The sequence below is a fragment of the Drosophila mauritiana genome, chromosome 3L, assembly GCF_004382145.1.
Source record: "Drosophila mauritiana strain mau12 chromosome 3L, ASM438214v1, whole genome shotgun sequence".
Classification (NCBI taxonomy): domain Eukaryota; kingdom Metazoa; phylum Arthropoda; class Insecta; order Diptera; family Drosophilidae; genus Drosophila; species Drosophila mauritiana.
The window spans coordinates 6,228,581-6,254,147 of record NC_046669.1 but is presented as its reverse complement, the minus strand read 5'-3'; the positions used below and the strand labels follow the sequence as shown (position 1 = coordinate 6,254,147).

The 25,567-nt window shown below is 41.2% G+C and overlaps 1 protein-coding gene across 1 annotated transcript in view; it reads right to left on the bottom strand.

Moving 5' to 3' along the window:
- Positions 1–24,175, bottom strand: part of LOC117141983 — a 58,731-nt gene extending 34,556 nt beyond the window's left edge. The window contains exons 1-2 of the mRNA XM_033305792.1: positions 23,579–24,175; positions 1,996–2,017 (exon numbers count right to left, since the gene is read on the bottom strand). The gene's annotated coding sequence lies outside the window, so the exon portion shown is untranslated. The remainder of the gene's footprint in view (positions 1–1,995; positions 2,018–23,578) is intronic.
- Positions 24,176–25,567: the final 1,392 nt, after the last annotated feature.

Sequence of the window (25,567 nt, the reverse complement as noted above, 5' to 3'; positions counted from 1 at the left end):
CTCACAATAATTATAAGCCCAAGAGGTTGGCTACCCTGGATAGTCACCGCATCATCATCATCGCCATCATCATCAACATCATCATATGTGCGCCTGTGGGAGCGGCCGTTTAGTGGAGTGGGTCTGTCCTGGGTTATATTTTACACACTTCCTGATTTATGGGGGGAAACTATAGTAAAATTCATAAATGAAACCGCTTCCGGAGCTGCTACAAAAAATAGGTAATCTCAAATTAATTTCCTCTTAGATCTCTTAGGGAGAGGACTGTAAAAGTCGAAGCTACCAGTTGTGGTTAAGAAAATCCTTATATGTCCTATGATTTATTGAGGAAAAGCTTGCTGTTTATATCTATTATGTATATAAAAACGCTAATTGCACTCAAAGATAAATTCTTCATATAAATGCATTTGGCGCCTATCGCTGAACATTTTAGTAACTTTTTTAATGTAGAATTTTTAATTTGAAAAAATCTTGCAGGTGCTCAAAGAATTTTTTTTAAAACCCAGCTTAGGGAAATGTTCCAGGAAATGTTAAGATAACCCACAAGAGAAATGGCCAAAGTTTTGATGATCACCTGCGGAAATCGTTTTCGGGGAATCAATTAAAAAGTATGTTTTCCTCTAACCTCAAGATCGAAAGTCGTAAAAATCGGCAAGCATTAAATGTGAAGGCAAAAATCACGTAGGCTTTGGCCGAATATCTGGCCACTTTCTTTTCAAGTTTGGAGGGAAATCTCGTCGGCACCCCCTGACCAAAAATATATTTAAAAAAAAACAGCCAGCCCACATACGACTGCTAAGCTCTTAAACTAGAACTACGCCCCGGACATCAAACAGCAAACGCCAGAAAATAACATTAACCGCAATGGATATTGCAGGCATTGATTGGATTTTCATTTTCGCTGCCCCCAAAATGGTGAAGAGCTAACACACGGATGGATGTGAATGTGGATATATATATTACCATTGCCGGTTGTGCGGGGTGAAAATTGTTTTGGCCTCGGGGCATATTTTTTTATAGAGAGAGGGGGAGGGGGAGGGGGACATGTAGAATTATGTGGCACTTTCATATGGCCATAACGAAGCATATGAATGCCAAAGCCAATTGCAGTTGGTGTTTTTATTTTCTAGACCACGAGTTGGTCGGGCGGTCGGTCGGTCGGTTGATTTCAAGGCTGCCCCACCGGCCAAGTGGCAATTAAAATTCTTTGGCCTTTAATGAACGATATCCAAGGCATGAAATTAAAACATGTTTTCTCAATCTTGGCTAATGAATTTCCATGCGCAGCAGTTCCGCACCCTTTAAATACTGTTTTAGGGACCAGGTTGTCAGTTTAATAATCAATTATGTGCCGTGTACATTGACCTTCAATCTGGCCCAAAAGATCGCGACGAGTGTATCCACACCCAGGCCTAATAGATCAGGCAATTACCCGATTTGAAAGCCTCTTAGCTTCTTTTATTTCCCATCTATTTATGAAATTATAATTTGATATTTCAACATAGTTGTCAATCACAGCTGTCGCCGTTGTTGTGCTTATTGTTGTTTCTCCAACACAACCTTTATTGTATTAGTATTTTTTTTTGTATAATGGGGCGTGGCAGGGGCACAGGTATCGGGTCTCTTTTGTTGGCGTTATTAATTTGATCGTTAGGTTTTCTTGTCTGTCGGCTGCCGTTTGACACGATGATGGGTCTCCCTCAGATTTAAACACACTTCAACATCATTTGGACAGCCAGCAGCCCCCGTATTCTGGGGGCCTTTTGTCGGGGCAAAAATATTAAAAATAAATGCGAACGGAAAAAATACTTTGTACGGCCCACGCACTTGTCATAATAGATTCGTTTATAATTTTATTTGCTTTGGATTTTTTTATTTTCGGTATGGTTGCAGGTTGATTTCGACTGGGCTTGCCGCACGGGCATTAATCGTAAGCGGCTTTTGTGCCCATGAACAGATTTAAATGCTAAATGCGGTGCTGAGGGTTTTACGTACCTCATAAATCCATGAACAGGTTCTGAAATAGGAAAAAATGCAGAGCATTAATTTAAAATTTATTGCAGTAAATGGAATTGCGTTTATGTTTCGAGTGAGGTAAAGTCAGCTTGTTGAATTTATTACAGTTTCGATAGTGTCATTCATGTAAGAAACCAACAAAAAAGATGCTGGTATAGTAAATATTTATAAATTTTGTTAAACAAATAGGTAATATATTAATGAATTCTTTTATAGATATAATTAATACAGTAATAAATCTTACAGATATCCAATAAATCCTCTAAGAATCAATATATTTTGTCATTCTGTCACATTTTCCAATGCGTGCATTTTCCACGCACAACTGTACCCGAAAACAGAATTTGCACATGCATCAAAGTGCAATCCAAAAGTGTTGCCTACTTCAGGGCGCTCAAGCACCTTCCTATCCTCATCGTCACGAGGAACATTCTAATGAACATATACAAAAATCTCAAGTGCCAGACGCGACGATGACGCGACGCTTTTGCCACCTAGCCACGCCCCCAGCTGCCCTACGCCCCTAAAAAAAAAAATGTTTTCTCCCTGTATCGCCCCAAGGGAATGTGTCTGAGTTTGAGTCTGTCTGTCTAGCCATTGCGAAGATTGCGTTTAAATGCAGGCATTGTTGTCGTTTCGGGTCCCCGTTCCAACAGCAAGTCTCCAAAGGCTCAAGACAATTGAGTCTGAGAGCGTAATTTGCAACTGCCTGAGACGGCGATGGAGTTGCAGGCCAGGATGCAGGGCCCCCGAATCCCGACTTTGGCCAGGATACGGTGCAGACACAAGTGCAGCAGCAAGCGCCTAATGAGTGAGGGGCACGGGGAGACGCCGATGCAACTCCCTCCGAACTGCGGGCCCCGCGGGTCCGTGACATGTTGGCTCTCTGGCATGGCTGTTGTTTTTGCCCGGTTGCATTCTGCATCCAACTGGAGCCTGCAGGCGAATGCACCGAAAAAAGCAAAACACATTGCCACACGGCACACTGTTTGCACAGTAGCCTTCTGCCTTTTGGTTTTGAGCAGTCTGAGTGGGAAGCCGGACCCTCCTCCAACCTGATCCAAGCGGCCCAGAACTGGAGATGGAGCTGTATCCAAAGCTGCAGCTGGAGCCGCTGCAGACATCGTCCTGTGGCATACCCAACAGGCGTTAATAATCATTCTTGTTTTTCGCTTTTTGTGGCGAAAAAAACAAAAACAAAACAAGTAAAATGCAACGAGTGTTTTTTTTTACAACTTTTTGTGTTGTTTTGTTGGTTGTGGAATTGCTGTTTTAGTACCCTGGAAACTATGAATTGTACAAGGGTTTGATAGGCCCAGAGGAAAGTTGAGCACAATAATATCATAGTTATGTTACTAAGATTTGTTAAAATGTATTGACATTTAATTGAATTTCGAAACATTAAACTTGAAATAATTTTGTAGCATAAACAATTTTTCTGTTATTAATTTAAAGGATATTTTTCCAGCCCTTACACGTCTACCTAAATCTGTGTTTTTTTACGCTTCAAGTTTATCCTTTCGGGCCTTGGATTTCATTATATTTTTTTTGCGAAACTTTTTCATTTTGTGCAGTCAGACGACGACGACGTCATAGAGAGTGCATTGACTGAAGTCTGCAAAAAACACAAACACAAAAAAAAAAAAAAGAAAATGCAGAAACCGAAAAAAAAGAAAAGCAACCAAAACCGAGCCAAAACGACAAGTGTGTGTGTGGAGGTGGCTGATGCAGTCTGGTGTTGGCTGCTGCATCTTTTGTTGATATGTAGCGACATGCACGGTGCAGTTTTCCCGGAAAATTCTGCGGGTAGCGGAAAAGCGAGTGCAACGAAAGTTCAGTAGCTGGCAGCTTTTTGTCTTGCAGGAAGCGTTTTAGCTGCGAACTAAAACAAAAAGTTGTTTGCCATAATTAAGACTTGGCTTTTGGCTTAGGCCCAAGCTTCAGTTAAGTGTTATTAGTTGGAGCGTTTCTTTTTTTCGGCCATTGTATCCCTGCGTTTCGGGTGGCGGATGTGGCAGGGAAGGAAGTTGCCAAGGAAGCGCAGCAGGATGGGGGTCAGGATGAGGATGGGGATGAGGAAGTGGCGACGGCGGCGGAGTCGTTGCACTTGTTAATTGCCGCACCAGACTTTATTTTCCCACCCGCGCACGCACTCCACGGCGGCCAAAGTCAAACAGTTTTGTCCTCGGCCTGGGACCACCTGCTTGGCCTGCACTGAGAGAAATAATATGCAACAAAGGGTTGATTCTGATACTATGAATATTCCACAAGTAACTTACTTAAGGATAATGTTTTCTATATTATGTTTTCTTAAATTTGAGCTTTAAGTACTGAAGCGCATCCTATAAAATCAATTTTTTTTCAGTATTGTTGTGGAATTGTTTGAGCCACGTAAATCATTAACTGCCGAATGGCCGAATGGCAGAGCAAACATTTGGCGAAATTTCAGGCACCAGTGAAGCCTGAAACAAAGGAATACATTTAATAGGAGTATTTCCTTTTTCATACACATTTTTTCGCTTGAAAAACTTCCCCAGGAGCGGAAAGGATGGCAGGAGGCAGTGGTAGGAGCCAAGGCAGGAAACTTGCAGCAGGCGACTGGTTTTTCTGTTTTTCTGTATTTCGTATTACATTTTTTTTCGCAGCGCGACTTTGGCAGTTATTAGTCGGCGGCTGCACGCGAATTTGCTTTATTTCTGCCGGTTGTTTTGTTGCTGGCGATGCAGCAACCAAAATCCAATTAGCTGCTCAAAAAGTTTTGCAAATGCGCGCACAAAATTTAATTAATGTTGACACAAGTTGAGGCCGAAACTGAACGAAATTGAATTCGGTTTGCAGCGCAGGGAGGAGAAAGCCCGTTTGATTGAGTTGCCTGCTTTTGTGGCGATAAATATGCAGAAAAAAACACAATATTCTGATCGATGACCTTATACCACTTAAACTTTCGAGGTGTAGTTTAATTGATTGGGTGGTAGAGTAGATTTAAATATTTATAGATCTAAATATGGCTGAAAAATAGGTATACCATTCTTATGTGATTTCACTTTGCCATCAATTTGTGAACAAATTCCGCACCACTTTGTTGACCAGGTCACCTGTCACTCGGCCCAGAAATAGCCGACCAACAACAATCCACCATTAAACGTGGATGAGCAGAGACCAAGTCAGTATCTCAAACCAGCAACGAATGTTAACCAGACCCCACTTCACCCAAAAAGAAAAGAATAAAAAGCAAAAATAGAGCATAGCCAGGTGCGGGAAATTCAATTGGACTTTTTTTTTAAACCATGGGGCCAGGCCACCAAAATGGACGCGGCCGCAGCTTTTCAAGCGTTAAAACATAAAAATGTCATTAACACTCAACAGATTTCTGGTGCGCCAACGGCCAAAAGCAACAAACGGCCAACAACAAGCGGCTTAAATGGCCAATAACAAATTGTTGCAAATGTTCGTTGCAAAAAGGTATACGAAAAAAAAAATTGCCAAAGAACAGGCAACGCAAAAGTTTTTCCTTTTAGTTTTTTCCAAGTGCCTTATTTTATTTTGTTTGCTGGCTGTTTAGGTGTAGACTTAAATTTATTTGACGCTTAAAACCGAGCTGCAGACAAGAAAATGACACAGAAACCGAGTTGAGCCGCCGCAACGCGTTTAAGCCGAATTGCGAATAGCCGGGCTCGCAGCTTGGAGGTCGTTTATTGTCGCCGGGCCAAAATGGAGGTGGTTGTGGCTGGGGGCGGGATTGGGTATCATTTACGCCATAATTTTTCCCAAGCGAAATATTTTCCTTAATGGCTTTTAATGAGCGGGTTCGAAAGTGTCCGAGGTGTTGAGAAACCCGCCTGATTTATAGAATCTGCGGTCTGTATTTAACGGCGGTACCGAATCGCAACGATCTCACTAAAGTTTTTGGGCGTTCCTAGGCAACCTACATAGAGTCCGGGAGGTGTTCTCCCCTCCAAATCCGCGACAGCACCATCGATCGTTAATAGATTTGATTTCACCGAGGAAAACGATCCGAAAATTGGGAACAGCTTAACGAGGTTCTGTTTTGGGGCGTTACGCGAAAGTGTTGCTGGCAAGTGAGGAAAGTTTGGGTCATCTGCCAATAGTGGGTCGATTTTGGGATTATGCAATTTACTTTGACCTTGATTTCTTTCATAACGAATAGTTATTATGTAGGGAGAGTAAAATACTTAAAACTTTTCCATTTAGTGTAAGATTAATAGTAATTAAGACCTTACTATCAAGTGTTTTTACTTCACATAACTTAACATTTCTAATATCTTTTTAAGTAGCTTTACTGTTCTGAATTCCCTCTCTAAAGGGTGGCACTTAGTTTCCCATTCACTTTTCTTCTCTTTTTGATTCCCTTTTTTAAGTTTGTCCCCCCTTGAATTTTCCAGTGGTTGCACAATCTCCCAAAAATCTGATTTAAAAACCCATCTCATGGCAGTTTCTTTCCTTTCCCATGGTCGGGCCCCATATCACCTGCCTGGCCGACCGACTTCCTTTGGCCCCCAATTACACTTTTGATTGCCTGCTAACTGTTCACATCCTTATATGACTACGTGTTGACAACAAAATTAATTCAAATTAGCAGAGTGAATAAAACGAACCCATTCGAGAGGAGATCCAAGGTTAGCACAATTTCAACAGCTCTGACTTTGCGTGTTGGCCGGCTTTTCTCTTTTTTGCAGCTGCCCGGCAAATTAAAATTAAAGTACCCACAGCTTGTACCCATATAGCAACAATAACCGAGAACAACGATGGATAATTGGATTTGCCTGAGCCCGAGATCCCGCTTGATCTGGATTCTGAATAATAAAACGTGCACTTTATTTTATTACAACCTGTGGACATAATTGGCACAGCTTGGTCGGGCTAATCTCCCATACTCATACCCGATTCTCACCCTTTTGCTATAAATTACTCCCTGCTTTTGGCCAGGTGAGATGATTAGCTTCAGGTGAGTGACGGCAAACAGTGGCTAGCGACTATCTATCGCCCATGTCGCTCCTGCCGAAGTGAGACATTAATCTCAGTTAGGTTTATCTTTGATGCATAATAAATGAGTCGCTTTTGGCCGGGCTAAAAGCAGCTATTTATTAAATGCGGCTACTCAAAAAAAGCCGAATAGAGTGGCTGCCCACGGTCCGGCGATCTTATTAACCCAGTTCCCCTAAAATATGGCCAAAAGGAAGCACCAAAATCAACATCTCCACCAACTTGAATACGTCTTGTGTTTGCATTTGCATTCCTTCCCGCCGGATTTTCGTTTCCTTTTCTTTTCACTTGCCACCCAAAATACAAAAAAACAGAAAAAATTGCTGAAAAACGTGAAAAAAACGAAAAGAAGGAAATCTGCTCATGCACAAAGTAAACATGGCGAAATAAGAGAGCAAAAATTGCAATCACTTTCGGCCAAGTCCACAGTCTCAACCCTGAGCAAACAGCCGCCAGCATCAATCTTCTAATGCGTTCAACAATTTTTTTGCGCTGCTCCAGCACTTCTTTTTACCCCAATGTTAATTTTTTCCCTTCCACTTTGGCTTTTTTCGGTGTTTACATTTAATGTGGAAGTACCCTTTTTGATTGGGGCTTAAACGAATGTTGTAAGTTATATTTTAGTTAGTACGAAGTATATTAATACAAAAGATTATATATCAAATATTTCAAATAATTAAGCATATATCTCAATAAATTAGAGCTAAATGTATCTTTGGGATACTACGAAACACAAATCTCTACTTGCAGTATGCATATTAGAATATTGTCGAAATTTAATTAATATATTTTATTTATTGAGATATCTCAAAACCAACTATATATGGCTTTATTAAATCTATATCATTTTTTTCTGAGAATCTAAAATCTTCCCCCAAAAAAGTATTTCAAAAAGAGTACTTTAATGGTCGTACTTAAAGTTTGCCTTGCCCCGTCTTGTCTGTTAAAGATTTTTCACTTCTCTGGCCTGCCGAAAACAGATTTCTGTGCCACATTTTGGGGAGCAGGAGAGCCGAATTGACTTGTTGTCACGCCCCCTCATAACCTGGCCCCCTTTGGCGATCCGATCCGTTCCGATCCCTTGCCTGTGACAGCGACATGCAAATTTATGAAAGCCGCTTGTGTTCCTTTTCGGATTGTTGTTGCACTGCATATCGTGTATTATTTCGTTGTTGCTGTTGTTGTTTATTGATGCCGTTGGCGGGACGGCAGAAACACGCCACTTCAGCCGAAGAAGTCGGTGGGGCTTCAAGTTAAAGCCGGGGGTATATTGGGGCTTTGAGCTTGTTTTCGTGTGGAGAACGTTGTTAATAATTCGCTCGCATTACGCGCCGATCCCGAGGAAGATGTCGTCTTAATGACTTCATTAATATTGAGTAAAACACAGCGCGTTCAGCGGGTAAAGGGTTGGCGGGGGAAAAGTGCAACCAAAGCAGGCCAAAAAGGCAATGGCAAATGCAGAAAGGAGTCCGCCAAGAAGTTCGCGCTCAATTGCCAGAGTACCAAAAACCCAAAACCGAAATGCTTCACTTGCTGCGATTTAAGCTGAAGTCGCTCCACCTCCTCAAATTTGTTTCTTGCCATTTCCGCTGGGGTCGCGAATTGATGAGACAGCAACAATAGCTGCCTTTCTCTGTCTCGCCGTAATTAAAATTAATTCGAAACCCAAGCCGGTAAATCAGCGAGAAAGCAAAGCGTTTGGGGAATTATACACCTGATCAACGCGAGGAGCGGAAAATGTATTTCAAATTAATTACAATCATGCTGGCTTAATGATAGATTTACTGTCTGATAAATTTGTTGATGTGCGGACTATATAGTTGCAGATAGTTTAAAAATCGATATTCATAACTTTTACTCTGGAACTAAGCATTTTCGGCTAATATCTCTTAAGACTTCAATTTAAGTTTTAGCAGCTTCCCATCAAATTTTAGGTTTGCACAAAGTTTTGGCCAACGCTTTTACGAGCATCAACAACTTAAGTTTTCTTCTCGTTTAGTACGCGCTCAATTTCAGCGGTTTTAATTTAATAAACTGCTTCCCCACATTTTCAACTCTGTTGCATTTTCCTGGTATCAAAGCCATAAAACTTATAATACACCCTGGCAATATACACATCATCATCATCTGCGCGCTGCAGCTGCGAACTGAATCAGCAAAAGTGGAAGCGGTGGAGCGGCCTTATGTCATCCGCGTGACGACATCAAGGCGAAATTAAAATAGCGACATTTTATTGAGTTGTCAGTTGCATGGAGCACATGCAAATGCAACAGGCCACGCCCCACACAGCATCCCACCGCCTCCCCCAATCCACCCATCACAGCCAGTTCTGCCAGCCCACTTGCAGAACACACCCAAAAAATGGAAAAAAAAATAAAAAACCTAAACTGCGAAGCCAAAAAAAAAAATAATTCATGCAACGGAGTAGAGGCGACACATGTGTGTGAGCTAAAGGATGAGGTGCTGATATTGCAACGCCCCACAGAGCAGCCTGCCTATATGAGAAACACCAAGAAAAATGCATTTTCAAATTGCCCACAAAAGTAAAAATATTATACATATGAGTCATACCAAGGATCATTATGGCCTATAATATATTTTGTGAATTACCAATTTTTGTTATATTCCTCAGATTTTAATACATCCTAAATACATAATAATAAACCATTAATGGGACTTGCGAAAACTTAACAAAAGACTAATAAATTCTTCCTGTTTCCTGTGTTTCCAGCTCTATCATGGTACACATCCCCATCAACATCAAAGACTACGCATTTTAATTCACAATATGTACCAATATTTATTCCCAACCATGATTGTGGGCGTCAACCGCTCCCACGTTCGCAGTGGGTGTGGTCACCAGCGTAGATTTATTTTTTCAGTTATTTTCTGCCAGTGCAGAGTTTATTTGTTAACCCTCGAGAGGGCAGGCGAACATTCTGCATAATTTGGCAGAAATTAAAAACGAGGGTAATATTCATATATATAACCATGTACTCGCCATATAATATCCATATGCATATACCTGATTATATATGTAGATCCGCATGCTTGCCAAACAAAAGAAGGGCGTTGAAATTGACACCTCGAGTGTAAAAGAACAGAGCCGAGGGAAAAAGGCGAGAAAGGAAAGGCAAATAAAGGCCGCTGAAATAAAAACCCTTTTTCGACAGGCCAACGAGAGGAACTTGGTCGGTGCGTCCTGCTGGCTTTCTAAAAAGTTCAGCGAAATATTCACACTCGTGTACTAGCACTAAAGAGGAGTACGTGAGGGGTAGATAGAATACTTCTAGGGGGTGTAAAAACTATACAAATTTTAAGAAGCTTAAAATACATGCATTTAATCCCCCTTTGGGTTCATTAAATTTTTTATTTGGCTTTGTAGATGTATATTATATTTTATATAAATTTAAATGCCCAATGAGTTAATAATTATATTCTAATTAACCTTTTCTTCTATCCTAAATACTAAATTTTAAATTTGCTGTACCCAAAATTAGTATTTCCCATCCCTATTTTGCATGCCCTGATGAACGACGCACGTCTGGTACGGACACACTTTGGCAATTCATTTAATTATTATATTATAACGCACACTCTTACCTTCCTGCACACAGATACGAACACTCACACATCTGCATGATAATAAAGAGGAAAACGACCATAAAACGCTCGCACAAAAGTGCCAGGAAACTTGTGTAATTCATATCGCATAAAGCCAAGGGGAAGACAGCTCATCAGGGGGATGGAGAAAGGGGCTGTGGAGGGGGCGGTACAACCGCAAGGCAACTGACACACACAGATAGCCACCAGCACATACACCACACACACAAACACATATTTTACATGGCTTTGACAATCGAATACGAATCCGTATCCGAATCCGCTTCATCGTTCGCGTCCCTTGGCCATATCAATTGCAGTGCGGCCGACAACGTTTGGCATTCTCTCCTCTTTTACCTTTAGTTTTTATTTCACTTAACTTTTTTGTTTTTGGTACGAAAACCACAAAATTACATTGAGTTGGGGCTGCTGCTGCCGGTGGTATTGGCCCAAAGCCGAAAGCCAAAAGCCCACAGCCCAATCGCAATCTCAACTTATCGCCGGCTCTGGTCATGTTAATTTTTAACCTCAGGCTTCAGCCAAATCGAAAGCTGATCGTATAAAATTACGCCTGACAGCGGACGCAGAGCGGTTATGTGGCGGAATCCGGGGGAATCATGGATTCGGTGACTAGGGGGGATCTCAGATCGGGGATCGGGGATCTGAGCTGAACTGAACTGAGAACCGCAAAAGGTGACACTCCGATGGCTTGGGCCGCTCCCCTGTCGCTGTCACTATATATAGATTACATATAGATATCGTACAGTTGCTGATCTCTGGCTGACTCTTTGGCTTTTTGCCGGGGTGGAAAGTAAGAGTATGGGGAATAAGTAGCCGGTTGTATTTATTTTGGTTATTCTGGTGCACTGATGCGAATTCTGAACATTTTTTAAAGCTTGCCGGGGGTTCACAAACATTACAGTACATAACATTGATTGAGTTCTTTAAAAGCGCTCTTTACCTCTTTTAATTAAAACAACTAAATAATCTGATATGCAACCCCCGCGGGAAACTTTCACCCGCTATAAAATCCCCTTTTGTAGCCTCTTTAATTAACTTCTACCCGTGGAAATGCGGGAAATCTCTACATCAATTTGCACGAAACTCCGCCAAATATGGCGAAATAAATGTGCGCCGCCATTTAATGCGTAGGGTGCAGTCTGGTATTGTGTTGACCAACCCAAATAGCCAAATCGCTGTGGGAATTAGCTAAAGAAACCAATGGGCAAAAGGCTTTGAAATTTGCGTGGGAGAGTGGTTACTGTTGATCGTTGACCGTTATGGGGATGACTGGTTCCATTTGGCCGGGACCGCCTGTTGATTTGCCAGCGATCAAATACAGCATTTATTTGGCAATAAAAATAGATTTTGTTGCCATAAATATGGACCGGGTAATAAACACAAAATGTGACACAATCAAAACGGCAAGCGGCTCATTTATTGATAACAGTTGGAGACCAATCAACCAGTTGGCCAGAACGACTATTGGCCAAAGGCAGCCGAGATTGGCCAGCAACCGGTTGGCTGGCCCGTTGAATATCTTACTGGCACTGGGCGTGTTTAGCATTTCGATTTCTATTTTTTCTTTTTTATGGCGCCAGCTTTAATAAGCATAAATAGCATACTTAATTGACAAATCAAAGGCAATTTGATAAATAAATGAATGCTAAGGCGCACGCAAATCGAATCGCATAGAATGCAGTTCAGACTTTGCTAAATAAGAGTCACTTTGACTAATGAATCAATTTAGCCGGCTCCCGCCAAACTCAATCATCAAGTTCCTTATGCCCGATGAGCAGGCATGACTGTCTGATTATCGCATACCCCGCACTCCTTTTCGGACTGCGAACTAAGTTGAGTTGATTAGGGGAGCCCATTAATGGACAAGCTCACAGGATATGGGATACAAAGACTGTCCCAGACAGTTCACATGACGTCTCTGTTTGTTTGTTTGTTTGCTGCTGCCTCTCCCTTCAAATTTCTTCTTTTTAGTCAACGTTCCTCAATTAATTGCAGCAAGGCAGAATAAAACAAAAACACTAAAAACAAAAAAGGAGAAAAAAACACAGAAAAACGAGTAAACACACAAGTAAAGCCAAATGAAATCAACGAACCCAGGCAGGCAACAAAAGCAAAAGCTTAAGCTAAAGTTGAAATATACCGTTTAATGCCCAATGGCCACGCCTACTTTTCCCACACTACGCCAGCCAGCCAGGCATGGAGGGCGGGGAGCGTGTGTGCGAGGGGGTAAGTTGGGGAGTTGGGGGAGGTTGGGAAGAGGAGCGCTTAAAAATGCGTAAAAGAGTCAACTTTGACTGCAAACTGCAGTGGGATGTTGTTTGAGTTGTTGTGATACCCTGTAGTTAAAAAAGGTATGAACGGAGAGAGATGTGGAATATATTTAGAACTATACAGCCATTATGCATTTGTTAAATATTTTGTAAAAATATATATTGAGTAATAATATTGAAATGAATATGGAAATATAAATTTTCTGTATTGAGACATTTGATTTGTTCTAATTTCTAAGAATATTATTAGTTCAGGTATAAAATAACCACTATTGCTAACCATTTATTATTTTTAATCTGAATAGTTTTTAAAATACTTTTGTTTCCTAAGATATTCGATCGAACTTAGTCTGCAGTATCCCCCTTGTCGATTCCTCATTTGCACCCTTGCTCCGGTTGCTATGCAGTTTTAGCTTCACTTTTAGCATTTTGCAGTTTGTTTGCGCTATGTCTGTGTCTCCGAGTTGATTGCACCACCACCAGCAACCACCCCTTGCACCACTTGCACCACATAGTCCCACCCAACTGCACTCTTATTGACAAACTTGTCGTTTTATGCCACTGATTAATAAATGAAAAGTTCTATCCAAGAAGCAGACAATTTCTTGCTGACTCCCTAGTTTCGGAAAATGTGCCAGTGCTTCAATATTTTTATTGTTTTTTTTTTCTGACAATGAAATTGTTGTAACATTGATTTTTAATTGCCCTGCAGTAGAATTGCTGAGCAACACACGAATTTTGTGCAACGTATTATTCGATTTTTGCAAAGTCAAGAGCAGACGCCGGATTTTGTCATTTGAGAAGATCACGAAAAGTACTAGAGTTTTGTAGGTAGGCACGTGCCGGAAAAATCGCACCTAACTGGCCGTCTAATAAACAAGTTTGCTGGCCAAGAAACGCGTGCTTCTCCTCATTTAACTCCTTTTTTTATACTTTTTGCTCTCCGTGGGCCGCATTTTCCAGCTGCCTGGCTAATCGGTTGCGTAATCTTAAACGCGACGCGGCAATTGAAATGGATTGCAGTGTCTTCGCGTTTGGCTTTGGCTACCTGGAGAATCGGCAGCTGCCAGTGGCGTCTCCCCAACCCCCCATCCAGTTTAATATACGTACACGTTTGGTTGCGAGTATATCGCTTTTTCGAGGGAGTTGCGAAGCTTGTGGCCAGCTGTGTTTTTTTGGCCTGTCAATGGGTCTGACCCACAATCGATGCTCAAATTTCATTGCATTTTCCCCGTTCACTTTAGCTGGTAGGAGTATTTGTTTTATTCTCTTCATACACACGTTTGTATATGTATATGATTTTGTAAAATTAATTTTACGCCTGGCCGTCTTAACGCCATCCAGTCTGGCATGCTGGTGTATCCGTGTGTGGCAAGAATAGTTGCAGGCAACTGCAGCTAATTGCAGCCAGTTGCAAAAATAAAGACAGCAGCGGATTAAGGCAGCAGTTGCGTTGGGATAATGTCAGGGGATCGGGGGATTGGGGGAGCCGAGCAGAGGCTGCATGGAGAATGTTGCGCCGTGGGTCATCATAAAAACATTATGGGGAGGCGCGGAAAAGCAAACAAAAGCAGCGAACTTACACCGAAGGAAACGAGATATGCGAAGAGAAAGCCAACAGAGTTTATTGTTGTGTTTAGGAAGAAACTAAAAATATATGGTAAAACAAGTTACAAAAATCTTGAAAGGATAATAAAAATATGTGTACCTGTTAGAGTTTGGAAAATATTGAACATTTGGCGAAATACCTCAAGACATATTCACTTCTTCGGTATACTTACTTAAGGAGTCTTTAGGACTTTTCGAAATTTAGTGCCCGAGTAATTACTAATTTCTTTTGGTGGTAACCTCCTTTTTCGAGGTAACCGTTTCCCTCAGTGCCACTGCAACTGGTGGAATTTTTCAAAGGAATTGCACCGAGAGCAGCAGCTGCAGATGGCGTTGTCACTGGTGCAGTTTGACAGGGCAACATGCGAGAATTTGATGAGCTCGCCTGTCCCCATCCGCAGCTCCAGCTCCGGCTCCCAGTGCCCATTCCACTGCCATACCCATACCCATCCCCCTATCCCTCCACATCACCATCCGCATCCATATTCCCTGTCCAAGCCACATCCAAGCCCCATCTCTCACCCACATCACCCATTCAGACCTCGCACTCCCTTGGGCATGACGAATGTGGAGTCTCTTGGGTGGGTGTGTTCATGGGTTCTCTTCTCATCTCGTGGCCTCCACATCCACCATACGCCGCTCCATAGGTTTTTTCTTATTTTATTCCATACTATTTTTATGTTTTCCTTTTCTTTGCAGAAAGGTCAGGTTGCTGTATTGCCTATTGTTGGCGTCACGCCGCCTCAGAGCCCCAAGTTGCCAGCGTGCGAACACGTTTCGCTTGAGGATTGGAGCGCACAGGTGTCTTGGCTTTACGTTGGACCCCTATTTCCACTGACCAAAGGCAAAGCTAGGCCAAAGCCCAACTCGTCGGTGATTGGCTTTTAGCCGCTGTCGCCTGTCAAAGCTGGCTGGCGTTTTTGGATTTATTTTTAATAAAACTGATGTCATTTATTGGTGTACGTTTATTGTTTATTGTTGCTAAATGGCTGTCGAAGAGGCACGAACATTCTGAGCCATGCTTTACCCACACATACATTATATATATATCTAACTTCGCGTAGGCTGGCGTGAGATTGTGACTACAGGGTGTAACGAGATTCCGCATCGATGTAAGCCAAACAATGCAAAAGCTTTACGGTGCGAAACTCGATGTCAAGGGCGCCACAAACTCTGCGATACAAAGTTACAAGTAATAATTCCAAACTGTCAACAAATTACCATTGAATTCAATAGTTGATTATTCTAATAAAAAGCTATTGTCTTTAATAACATACAATTATGATGCATAAGGTAAATGTATAAGTATCTGATCCTTTTATGATATCAACAGTCCAAATCTTGTTCGCTATATCATTTTTAGAGCAGATCAAGTGCCATGTGACCTAAAAAAGAAGTTTTTAGTTTTTTAAGATAGAAATCCTTAAAAAAGAAACCCAAGGCAAGACAATTCCCGCTCAGCTGGAGCTGTCAGCGTTGAGCACTCCATCCACGACGTGCTCGTCTCAAAGTAAAAGGAAAGCTCCGCCGAGCAGCACTTCAGTTGCAGCCAGCTGAATTGCTCTTGGCGAATATATACATCTATGTACATATGTGCAGTTGATGTATCCGTGGGCCACCTTGATGTGTCATCACTTGAGAGCGGTAGCCGGAGTCGAAAGTCGAAAACAGAACATCTCAATGCGGTTTTCCTTCGGCTGGCTCGCCAAAAAGGCAGCAGCCGAACGCATTTTGCCAGCCACTCGAGTTCAACGATTATGAGAAATGTGTAACAGACGTGACTTTGATGTTGATGCGCCGCATCCAGACAGTTTGGGAGCTGACAGAAGCTGCTCTCCGCCGATGTGGAGCAGCTGTCGCATCTATCGATGGCTGCTTGTAATGCAGTTTTAATAGCCGCCAAAAGCATTCCGGCCCTGACCTTCTTTTTGGGCCGAGTTCGAGAGTCTCGTTTTCCATCGTTCCGATTGCGTGCGTCTGCCATTTTCGCATCCATAATTAAAATGTGTGCGGCAAGTGGCAATTTTTAATTACATCAGATAAACTTTTTCATAACCATCGCAGTTCGAACGCCAAAAAAAAAAAAAAAGCCGCAAAATGTGGCGACCACCCGGCGTGGACTCATCGAATATAAACACGAGGTAGCAGCTGAGGATCGCCGGGGGCGACTATTAAACTTTTGTTAATTATCGCGATAAGGCAACAAGTTGTTGGCGCTACAGTTGGAACTGCCGTGGATGTTTGATACCAGCTGCCTCTGTATATTCATATTTCTTGTTTATATTTTTTATGTTTTTTTTTCGTATTGATTATGCTGGCTTTGATGTGCCGGTGTTTGAGCTTCAACTTTAACCCCAGCGATGGCTAATTGAAATGCACAGAGATGAAATCTGTGGGATGATTGATGGTGCAGCCATAAAGATGTTTACATTAAAACAACTGATTATTTATTGAAAAAAATTAATGGACAACTATTATATATTGACCTCGATTTGGCAAATGCAATCTGATGTGGCTTTAATCTGTTGTTAACTTTAATATTTATACTAAACGTTGCGTTGTTACTTACTCAATCAATTGTTTATAATTTGATTTATGATTGTGTATTTATGTGCTGAGGCATATTTTAACAAGTTTGTTAAGCATTTTTCCCAAGGTATTTTCCTAACCCCAAGATCCGCCTTTCAACTTTAACCTCTACGCACACTTTTCTCGCTTTTGGCGACTAATTGAAATGCATGGTGGCATAAATATGAAATCTTCTAATTGGCTGCGATCGCCGGTGCCAGTGCATTTTGTCTGTTATTTTTTTCTGCTCTTTGCTATTGTGGCACGTTGTCTGGCATGCAGTTACCTGCATTCGATCCCCCATCGCACCTGACCCCTCTATAATCCGTCCGCCGACGGCATGCACTTCCTTTTTGGGCTCTTCCATCGCTGCGGAGACGACGCATAGAAATTTTCTTTATAAATCAGTTGTTGTAGCTGCAAGTTGAATGTTGTTTTGCGGTTGTTCGAACGTTCATCGCTCGCCGGCTCGCTGAAAAGCAGCAAAGCAGCCAAGCAGTACAAGCTAAGTACAAAGCAAGTTGTTAAAATTCCTGTTTAAAGTTTTGTACGCACATGCAATGGCCTCGCCAGCTACAGCTTCAGCTTCCTCTGGCCCTCATTCCCAATCCCTCCTAGCCAACTTCAAAGGAAGCTGCTGCTGCTGCTGCTGCCGCTGCCGCTGCTGCATGTTTGCATTAAAGACGCATTTTGTTTGCCCAGCAGATCCGAGAAACGATGATGACGACGACGACTACGACGACGAGGATGATGATGAGGACGTCCGCAGCGTGTTAGAATACACAACATGTAAGCCAACAAAACAGTTGGGGCCACTCATAATCAGGTTTTAGCTACGAACTGAGCTGAGCCTTTTTCCTCCGATGGCCGGATTGGATCCGATCCGTGGCCCCTGCATAAAGGGTGTATTGGCCACAACATCGAATCCAAACAGCCAAACAGTGTCGGCGGCTCTTGGGCTTATTGCCTGCGCATGATTGCACAAAGGAGCAGCCGCGACTAGGCACAGTGGCCTGGGAAACTATCTCTAAAAAATAAGAGATATCTAGGTATTTTTAAGCTTTCATACTTTTATTGTATCGTTAAGCAATAATGCTTGAAGTTAAAGGTTCTTCATAAGTCAGTCAATTTAATCAATTATATGATCTTTCATTCAAAGATTTATACTATATGTTTGAATCGCAATAAAAGCCTTATAATAAGTGTATTAAAGTTTTGCGTAGTTTACGACCAAAACTTTATGTTGCTGTTAACTCTGTAAAATAATGCATTTTTGTTGATGAAAACTGGGTAATAAGTCTTTCTTTAGCTGCCGATATCTAAAATATTACCATCCCACAGTGACTTGGCAGCCGATAGCGTAGCTCTCAGGTGGCCCAAAGTCGAAGAAAAACAGAGAAATCGACTGGGGCGGGACGCTTTTGGCCGCTTGGGCTAACTAAACAATTATGGCAACGGCTACGCGATCGCCCAGCGACAACGTTTGCAGAGGACAACAACTTCGATGATGAGGATGCGGATGATGATGATGAGTGTGGATAGACTGGAGCAGGGACTTGGGGGATAAATGCAGTTGGGGGAGGGGTGGAGCTGGAGCTACGTTCGCTGGGGCACATCCTCCGTTCGTCCATCTAACTACCCTCGTATCTATGCATCAATACTTATTTGTATTATTATTTTGCTTTGTTTTCTCTCGCCCGGCGCATTCGTTTTCTCAGCTGCCTACACAGAACGAAATTTATTGGGGAAACTATCTTTGGAAACTTCTCAAATTTTTGTGGTATTATATTACGGTGCAAACAATTAGAAGAGGATAAGGGAATACTCAATTAAATACATTTCATATTGATTTAATAAAAACCTTAAGTATATTGATCAAAAATTACATATTTGATTCTGTAGAGATGTGAATCTATAAGATTCTTATGAACCTAAATATTGTTGCGCTTTGTGTGTAAAGTGTGAGTTATCCCCACCCTCCCCTTATCAAGAGTTCTGTTGATTTTTTTGCCATTGTTGGCTTTTTGCTTTATTTATAGTTAGTTTGGATTTAACGCTCGCTTGTTTGGCCAGCTTGGGTTACCTCTGCCCAACATCTCTGCATTGCATTGCTGATGATGCCTGCGAGCTTAAAATCGTCATAAATGCATGGGCAACCGCACACGAGCACACGGGCAAAAACACACACACACACACACGGAGGATGCAGACGATGCAGGGTAATTGCAGCAGCGAGGGCTGCTCAATAAGTTCTCAAGGATATAAGAGTATCTCAATCCGCTGGTAATCTGACACAACTTTCGCAGAAGCCCCCGCAACATCTGCCTCATTCATATGGAGATGGAGCCAAATGCAGGCGAGTGTATGTGTTTTAGTTTTTGTTTTCGTCATATTGGAGTGGCGTTTTTGTGGCTGGTTTTCTTTAGTTTGTTCTGTGTGGTTTTATTTTATTTAGTTTTCTTTTTCAGCCACCCCGTTTTTTTAGCAGTGCCAGGTTTTTGTTGCGGTTTTCACGTGTTGCTATTTCTGCAAATTTTTTTTTGCGTTTCTTGGCAATTTGTTCTTGTGATTTTGTTGTGACTACTGCCATGAATAAGCAGCAAAAATAAAAATATAAACAAAAACACCCGTCCCACCCACTGACCCTCCCGCTTCTTCTTCTTCAGCTGCCGGCGATTTGTGTGCTAATAATTCAGCATTTGTTTCCATTTTTTTTCTTCTGTTTGGAGTGACTTTTTTTCTGTGGCTCTATGTTGCGCTTGTTTTTAGCTACTTTTTTGTTTTTGCTTGTGTATTTTTGCTTTTGCCAGCTTTGCAAAATTGTTTGTATTTTCTTTTTTTGTTACTCTACACATTTTTTTCCCTTGCCGGCTTTAGTTTGGCCGCTCAAACATTGTAAATTATTTGCTGGTAGCAACATACATAAATATAGATACAATTTATCAACTCGGCTGAGTTAGAGCTTAGCCGGCCTCTGTTTATTTATCTTTTGTAGGTTTTTTTCTCTTTTTTGTTACTCAGTTTTATTTACAGCATCGGCTCGTTTATCAAAGTTTGAGCCTCAGATGGGGACATCATCACTTAATAATATTGACACTTCTATACAAAGAGCACCAAACCGAATGGCTCGAATGGCATGGGTATAGAGTTCCAAAAGACGATTACGAGCTGAAAACGATGGCAGAGACACACACAGATGCCGATTCCAAGATACAGATACACAATCACAAAATTAAGTGATTATGTTAACCGGTTCGATTTTTTCCTCTTTTTTTCGTTTCGCTGTTGTCTCGGTTTTGCCATTCGTTCGTTCGGGTACCAAAACAGAAATTTACATCAAAATTAACTTGTTATGTGGGCAACAACAACAGCGGCAATAACAAGAACTACGGCGAGGAGCTGAAAACTGAACTGAAACCAAAACTTGGGCCTCCGAGCTGACAGCCTCTTCAAAAGATCTCCATCCTCAGCTCCAGTTCTTCTTCTCACAGCCAATCTTGTATAATTTCGAAATTAGAGCTCATCATCAGCCCATATCAAAGTCGTTCTTTGGCGTCGGCGTATTCTTTATTCTTTGTCTCGGGAGATATAGAAAAAGAATCCAGTCGATGGCCCACTTCGTTCACAGATTTTTTGTCTTTCTTCAAAATTATCTAAACAGAATAAACTCTGGTTGGTGGAATTTATTTAACAATCATAGATAAGATGGAATTAGCAAAATTTGTATTCACTTTGATTATACAGAAATGTTCATAGTGTCGATTGAAATGGTATTTGATTTGACAGCTCACATAATTTTTTTAAGAATATGGTGCTTATTAAAGGAGCTCAATCTGATAATTTTCTTAATTTAAAATAGGCAGATATATTTTTGATAAGCTGAATTTTTTAAGTATATTCATTCATTCAAAAAACTTTATATTTGGATTTTAATATGTATGCACATCATGCACATGTGTTAAATGAATATTAATGTGTTTTTACATAATATATGCCTCTTCCCAGCTTGTACCTAATTAGATGTTCTTAACACACTGAGAACTTTCTATCGTTATTAGAAGATATTAATTAGACTACAGTTTACTTGTTAGTGTAATCCATGTATTCATGCATTTGGAATTACCTCACAAAACAATTTAGTGCCCATCCGTTAATTAAACCCTAATTGGATTCGTTTGGCAAAATTTGCTGCGCGTTCCAAAAACTCATCATGATATCTGGCTAAGTTAATACAATTTGCCTATGAGCACGTGTAATTAATATTTAACGCAAGTATGCCCCGAGTAAGTTTCAGAGACTAACTGCTTGGCATAACTTTTTGGCAGCTGCAATTATATCAACCATACGCCATGTTGACTGTGTTGGCAAGGCAAAAGTTTCAATTAAGTGGCAAAGTTCAATTCCCTTACAACAGCTGTCTGCCTCACATACATATACATATATTAATTATAATATAAATGAGCAAGCTCAGCTGAATCCATCAGCATAATGGGTGATAGAGATAAGGATAACACATTGGATGGCAATAGAAATCTCTAATTAAAGCCTTGACAATAGTTGACAAGAAAAAGCTGGGGGACTCGGACTGCTGGGAAGCCACTAAGCGGCTCACTCTTGGCCCAGACATCAAGATCTGGCCAGACAAAGGTGTCTGGGTCCGGGATGATGGCTGTCTGGGTCTGGTTAGCTCAGTGGGGAAGTCGTAGTCGCTCCAGCTCCATAGATATTTCACCCTCGACCAGGCTTATTTCATTCATGGGCTGTGTTTTGTTTTTCCCTCGTTTTTATTTTACTAGCTGCACACATGCGAGGGAAAAAATGTGGCATGCAAAAAAGGGTTGCCACCAACCACCGAAACCTCTCACAGACTCCCGGGGAACAAATACTTGTAAGGGGTCTCAAGTTCAAGTGCAGTCTCCATCTTGGGCTTCCTTCCTGCTGAATGTCTAGACTTCCACACCAGACAGGCGACTAAGACAATCGGCCAGCGGATTTGAATAAACATTAGAGAAAGAATGAAAGAAAGAATAAACGAAACATGAAAGAGACATTTGCTTATGCAAAATGCCTCGGAACAGTGCGAATTATAATAGCCCAGGGCTCATAAATTAAGCCCCCAGGCCGACAAAGACATCTCATTCGCTTATTTAAACCTAAGCCCAGAGTTGGGTCTCTGTCTATTGGCCGCGTGTACGTGTTGCAAATTTGTTTTGGAAATCTAAAAATTTGTCAGACGGAAGTCGCCACGTTCGTGAGCTTAGGGCACCGAGTTAAAAGTTAAGAACTGTTGGCTAAGGGCAGCTGCTCATCGGGTGTGCCTCTCTCTGACCTTGTGCTGCTTTTACTCTTGCACAATCTTTTTTTTTTTGTATTTTCTTTATGATGTTTATGCTTGTTGCAGCAAGAAACATGGCCTGACTTGGTCACACAAAAGTGGCAAAAAAGTAAATTTGTTTTTCCCCATTTTGTGGGTTTATATGTTTGTCTGCAGAATGCCAAGTTTGGCAAAGAAAAAGTTTTGTCACTCTTGAGCTAGCTTTGGACATTTTAGCACGTTTAAAGCAAGGGCTCCCACAGCAGAATAATCTTTAGCTGACAGATAAACAATTATCGAAATAGTTTAGATCGGAATTTGACTGTTATCTGTTAAGCTAATAAAAAAGTCTGCATTAGCTGATACTTTAATGCAGTCGTTTTTTGTCAAATAAAATATTTAGATATATGATATATTTGTAACTTTACAAACATTAATTACATTCTTAATTTTTTCCTTTTTTCAATGTCAAGTTATTTATCTTTGCTACTTTGATTGCCACAGAAAATGGAAAAACTAACGTCTGTGTAAATCACCGGTTAAGTTTTCCGCTCATTAACCGTGATATTATTACATCCAATCTGGACTTAAAAACGCCAAGAAAAATAAACAACTGGCCCATTAAATCACGCCCTTGTAAAGTGGGCCTAATATCTACGCAGTCATTCTGATGTTGGCCTAGTTAATAATACATTAGGCCAAACATCACACACTCATCGCCGGGCCAATGTCGATACGTTGGCTGTAAGCCATGTAAAACGCCAGTTGAATTGTCAATTTATACGAAATTGTCAACAATTAACATTTAACAAAAACACACACACGAGAGAGGAAGTGGAGCGATTTGCGCCAGTCAGATAAGGCCAAAATGCTGTCAACTGTCAAATTTAATCATACTATAAAACGCAGGCTATAAAAAGCAGCTACGAGATACAAGATACCAGATATGTGCGAGATGCAAAGCAAAGGAAAACAAAAGCTAACTGACTGACTGACATTATTTTGGCATGTTTTGAAGCTTATGACAAACGCCAGCTTGAGTTACTTTTTTCGGTGTCAGTGTCATCATCGTGTGAAATATTTTCATAGTGGCTTGCTTCTATTTCCATTTTTTCCATGTAACAAAAGATTTTTCCTGCCCAGCAGCAATGGCTAATTATCCTGATGGACTTACCTACACAGTGGACCGCGTCTGTAAGTCTAATGCGAATGGCAGCCGACTTCCGTTTCCGCTGTCCGTTTGGCAGAAAAGTATCCAATTAGATTTTTCCCAAACAGCTGCGCAGGCGTCACCGCGAAAAGGGGGAAAATTGGCGGGGAAAATGCGAAACTTTTGCCACAACTTTTCCCAACGCTGCAGTGATTTTTCAATTTGTTGCTTTGCACTTGTTGTGAATTTTTCATTCAATGGATTTTATGCAGGCAGATGGATTTTAATATTTAATATACAGCTATTTGCTTTATTTTGCATACAACTTTTCTCTTTGGCACTTGAATGGGTTTTAAAAATAAATACTTTGCATATGTTAGATGTTTTATACATATATGTAATTCGGTATAACCAGGCACTTTAATAGCACAATTTTCGCGCAAATCTACAAATGGTTTTTGGAATAAAATGCGAATTCCCCAAATGGGGACCTTTAATATTTATACACCGGATAGAATGACAGTTGGGCTTTTCGCGAAATTCTCGCCGCTGGTGCGAATTGCAGACGGCCGCGGAAATGCGTTGTACGAACGTCAGAAAGCGCTCAACTTGAACTGAACGCAAAAGTATCTCGAACCGAACGTATCTGAATCTTTTTCCAGCATAAGCGGCGGCAGCGCTGCCGGCGTCGGCGTCGACAACAACATAGCCACGGTGGACCGTTTGGCAATGGCACTCTCGTTTCCGGCCCGTTCCGTTCCACTCGTTGCGAAAACCGGCTTGCGCATGTTGAGTGCCAGTGGAACGAGTGGAGTGGAGAACTGGTTTCGTTTCGAGTGACTTTCGGAGTTAATTACTCAATTATGCTGAAATGCACTCAAAAAAACGCAGCACTTTATATGAGTAGATTTAGTAGTTGCATTAATATTAATAGAGTGTCCTCAAGAAATTGAATATGTGTGGTCGAAATGGACGTGGTTAAGCTGGTTAAATTAAAAATATGTTGTTAAGCATATGCCAGTTTTCTGTGTCCTAAACGGGAGATGCTAAGTAGCCATTTCTATTTACAGCCAAAGTTTGTGAAATGTTTTTTTCGGTGTACCCCAAAATAGGCACTTGATATGTGGCCAGTATGTGTGCAAGATATGCAATTTAGTGGTTGTATTTTAGAAATTTATTGTTTTTTATCGGCCAGAGTTCACAGGTAGATGGCAATTGAGATTTTTCACTTCTTTACAATGTTTTGGCGCTGGATTTATGGTCGAGGCGTCAATTTGATGAGCGTGTGAAATGCTGGGATGCGAAGGGATAGTTTCTGGATTGATGGATCCCGTCGGGCAGGTGGACTCTAATTAGGTTGAGCTACGGATATGACCTCCAATCAACCTGAAATGCTTAGCAGCTATGCAGTGGAACAAAATTGTAGAAGAAGCTTATGCATTTGCATCAAATAAATAATGGGATGTACGAAAATAAAATGCATTATAAATGCATCTATTAAAAATATTTGTTTACTACTACTGCTTAGATGAATGTGATTAATTATCTGAATCATATAAAGTGGTTTTTTGAACAGTGTAAACTTAGGAGCATATTTCCCATCGCTGTCTCCTCTAAAAATTGCAATGTTGAGCGTGCAATTCACGTCAGAGCATTAACATCCATAAATATTTATGTGACGAACTAGAGTCCTACTATTCTAGGAAAATCCTCATTCCCAACCCCTCTCCTCTATTCCTTTGGCTAATTTAGTGTTTCTACTCAAATTCTTTCACTTTGCAAATTTGTTACGGTACTTTTTCCGGCTCCTAAGCCAAGCTGGCCAACTCCTCAAGCTTCCAGGCTACAAAAACCAAAGAGTGCAAACATATTTATGCGAACCAACGTGGCCTCGCACTTCAAGGCGATGCCGCCGAGTTATAAGGAGGGTATGGGCATGAGTACAAGTATCTGTGACAAGTGTCTTTCATTAGCATAAGTAAATCTCCTCGAAATCCTCAAATTTATTTGTCA